Genomic DNA, 4,419 nt, shown 5'->3' on the forward strand with positions numbered 1-4,419 from the left:
GGCATGGTTACCTATGAGTTCGTCGTCGCAGAGGATGGTGAATTAGTTCCGACTAGGGAGCGCAAAGGGCTCCGCACGGCAACGAGTGGCGCCTTATGATACGATGCACCCTTGGTAGCCACAACAGCAGCAGCCGGCGCGTTCGGGGTTAGGGTTTGCGAAGCGGAAGGGGCGGCCCTGAAGTTGGTGGGATGGGAGTCCATATCTTCAGGCTGGCGAAGTTGCTGAAGATTTTTGGCGGTGCCTAGTTTTGTTATAGTGCCGTTACAAGACATTTGGGCAGGAGCCCAAACGCTGGGCGTAAAAACACCAAATGTTGAAGGAGCTGAAGTGCGGTGGGTCTGTTAACTTTGTCGTCGTCTTTTCTGGCTGTAGAAGCTTTCGTGAACAAGGTGTCAAGCTGGAGAGCGACCTGCTGAAAAACATTCGTCTGCCATATCCACCACAGCTGCTGTGACACCTCCAGGATCGCGGCCGGGGACAGCATGATACTCACTATGACATCCTCAGGCATAAGTCGAGAGACCACTTTCTAGGACGCGGTAAACATACCGGAAGGCGAACTGCGCATGTTCGCTCCCACGTATATCTTGTCAAGACACTGTGAAACACCTTACTCAACGCTCTCCGGCCTCGATATATGCGTCTGTGCAATCACGATGTCTTCAAAAATAATAAAAAGGTAACAAAAATAGACGTGGCAACGCTTTGAAGTAACTCAGTATTTTTTTGCATAAGGCGCTTTTTGATACTTTGATGAAAAGGCTCCGAAATTTTGTTTTACCAATGGCAGTCTACGCAATAAAGAGAACTTCGATATAATCTTTTCTTATACCTAATTAAACTAACGCTCTCAACTGTCATAAAGGGAACGATCGTTGGCATCTCCCAACTGTCACTGAGCTCAAGTAAATTGTCCGGTGTTACACGGTACGTAGGCCTATCAACCTCATTTGAGATGCGCAAGGGACACAGCTGAACCCGAAACGAAACCAAAACTGAGGTAAGATTACCTTTTCTTAAAAAGTAAAGCAAATGACTTATATGGACACCTTTCCTTCATTACAAACGTTTAACACAAAACATAATAAACAACTTTTTTTTTTGTAAATACAAATATTATCAGAGCGTTTCACACGAATTTAACCAAGAAAGACAAACAAAGTCTTATCGGCAAGACGTCAAAATGGACGCCCTCGCCAAGCTTCTGCTTCCTCGACGTGCCTTGATCATTCTAGAGGTAGCTGTGGCCCCGTATCATACATAATCTGACAATATTTGCGGCTACCGTACATTCTAGATATCTCCTTCAATCATCCGCAATAGTATGTTGCCTGGAGCGCGTCTTCGACTGGTGTGTTAGCATCCTGTGCTGCCTATATATCAAAAGTGGTCCCGGGGAGGAAACAAATAACGTCCCAGAAGCCGAAGTGTGATGCTATGCATGTCCCGATCCTGGCGGTTGGTCATAGAAATGCTCAAGACAAGCTGCGAGTAGCACAAGGGAACGCGAGTGTCGCTGTCGTCACGGCGTCCCAACTTCGCTTCCGTGAACTGCCACACTGGAGAGCTCCCTGCAGCAAAACAGGCGACTGCCACATACACCAGAGCTATTGATACGTCACCAGGATCGCGACTGGCAAGAGTATGACACGTCTATGACGTCATCAGGCAGAAATCGAGGGACCACTTTCTTGGACGCGGTAAACACGCCAGTCGGAGACGCGTTCCAGACCCAATGGCAATAGTAAGGGCTTCGTTAGCGCTGGCCATCGGCGGCGATCCGGCCGACGCCGCCATGTTTGGCTCTATTGGAACGAACACCGATCAGTTAACTCAATGATTGTTAGCGGCTCAATGACAGTTGGTGCCGCCATGTAAATCCTGCCAATTGAGATTGAGCCAACTGTCGTAGGTTTAATAACAGTTAGGAGCACCAATGTAACAAGGGTTTGGACATGTTTAAGGATTTGTTTCAGAACTGCGCTGTATTATGGTGTCAACCCCCGTTCTTGTTGATATTCTATGAATTATCTAGATGACCTCGCAGAAATATTAAAAACAAGCAACATACTATGACAATTCGATGAACTGGCAATACACGTACAAATATACTTACAATTTTCTGAGTTACCTTTCCCCGTGGAATATGTCGTGTCATCAGGCTTCCAGTCTGAGCCGTGTTTCGTTTCTGCATTACACAAAAGCTGAAACATATCTTCAGTTCCCGTCTGTCAAAAAAATAGAATGTGCGCAATAATCAATTTGTTCGAATCGCGTTCAATTAGGCTTGGCGTCATGAAAACCTTGGTATATTTACTTTCCTCTTCGCCGTCAGCTCAGTGCCAACAATCACGAATAAACTGTTTTTTTGTGATATTCTTGCAGTGTTTGAAAGCTTTGTAACTATATGGCTTATACACTGTGCGTTCCATTTCTATCAAAGAATCCTTAGCAGGTTTTAGATTTTATAACGCGGTAAAAAGTAGCCGCAGTAACCCCGAAGTCTTTCTCGAAACGTTTTGTCCAAAAACAACCCACAGCAGTCGCACAAGTCCTTAGTCCTTGTTGCTGATCCACGCATGGTGGGGTGGAAGGACGCGTGCGATTACTGCTCTGCTCAGTTCTCAGGCAGAGAACAATTTTTACACTGTGGCATGTTCTCGCCGGTTTCTCTGCAAATGCCTAGATATTCAGGCTGACGAATACGACATATTGATGCAGTCTAAAAAAACAAATAAAAATACAAGAAATGCTCGGAGTGCACCAATCTTCGGTGACGAGGCCTCTCGGCGCTACTCCCCCAACTGGGAACACGAAATCCAACATTCGCGAAGACAGCGGTGAATCGGATCATACAACTGTTTCTTCGAAAATGCTTCGCCTGCTCGTGAGGCTCTCCTCTCGGTTTGATATTTTGACTGCCTAGGGTAGACTTCTAAGGGCAGACAACAGTGCACTCCGGGTGAAAGTTTCCCAACTTCCCCAAGCACTTGTGATGGACACCATCGCGGCTCTCCCAGAAAGAAGCGTCATCCGTCTTCCCGCAAATCAACTGCGCCGTCCTACGTTGCTGTTGCTCTGTGTGCCCTTTCCCGCCCCCCCCCCCCCCCCCCCCCTTCCCCGCAGTCTTCCTGCTCAGTGACAAGCTTGTAACGTTCCCATAACTGAAGCTACCAGTGGGATGAGATCATATTCCGCACATCCAGACAAAAGGTAAGCCTTCCAAAACTGCTCGCAACGTATGATACACACCTTCGCTCTAACCAGGATCGTGGTCCAAGGCTTCGAGCCTCATTCACCTAAGCTACAATTTACGGCATAAGAGTGGCGCCTCGCGCGCCGTCTTCAAATGGCTTATATGTGCTCCGCCTGGACCCAGTCACGGCGGTATCAAATATCGGAGCTATCGCAAGAAAAGTCCTCAGGGACAAATCACGTGATGTAAACCAGACTAAAGACGCGATATCTAACACACAATTCGTTTAATTTCGCATATGATGAAGGGTCGTTGGTTGCGCTGAGCAGTTCTGATTGTGGCTCTTTTTTTTGTACATATTTGGGGAGCTGCCTATTTTCTAGATACCTCTAGATATTCACGGCTCGAAATATGCATGTGCATTATCAAAATGTCCGTGTTTTTAGAACAAAACAGATGAATTTATGTCTAATCTGCAGTGTTGTTGTAACGATATTGTTAGATTGCCGGAAACATAAATTCATAGCGGTATCGCCACTGGTGAGTATTCTACATCTTTTTTTTTACTTGCAGAGATCATTACAGTGTTTCCTGGATCAAATACCGCAGTGTCGTACTGACAGCTGTATGCAATTTAAACGGATATAGATGTATCAATATAAATTATTGTCAAAATCGGTCTGGTCTGAGAATTGGGACACCTTCTGTTGATGGGTTCATTCTTTTTGTGGGACCATAATTCGTACCCCTGTTATAGATGCTTCACTTTCTATAGATCACTTCATTTTTTTAAACAAGCTAGATGCTACTGAATATTGCGAACAAATTTGCGAACATGTTTATCTACTTAAAGTTTACAGGCTTTCTATTTCATTACCAGTGAAACCTCATGCACGCAGTTTAAAGCCTATTGTGTATTCAACTATGTAAATGCAATAATTTAACGTTACAGAACGTGTTTGCGAAGTGCACGGTAAATATTTTTTATTTATTTTTTATTTTGTTTGTAACGTTTATGTCTCAGAACCGACTCGCGGAAATGATCCGCTGGTAAATTGCTGATGCTTACCACCATCCGCTTGCAATCTTGTTTTCAATCATTTAAAATGTAATATCACATTCCTACGCACTGGGATATGAATAAACTTTGCTTTTAGAAATTACAAAGAAAAAAGAAACAAATCGAATGGCATGTCACATGATTCTGATGCTGATTTCCT

Source organism: Ixodes scapularis, unplaced genomic scaffold, assembly GCF_016920785.2.
Source record: "Ixodes scapularis isolate PalLabHiFi unplaced genomic scaffold, ASM1692078v2 PGA_scaffold6__148_contigs__length_123643588, whole genome shotgun sequence".
Taxonomy (NCBI): Eukaryota; Metazoa; Arthropoda; class Arachnida; order Ixodida; family Ixodidae; genus Ixodes; species Ixodes scapularis.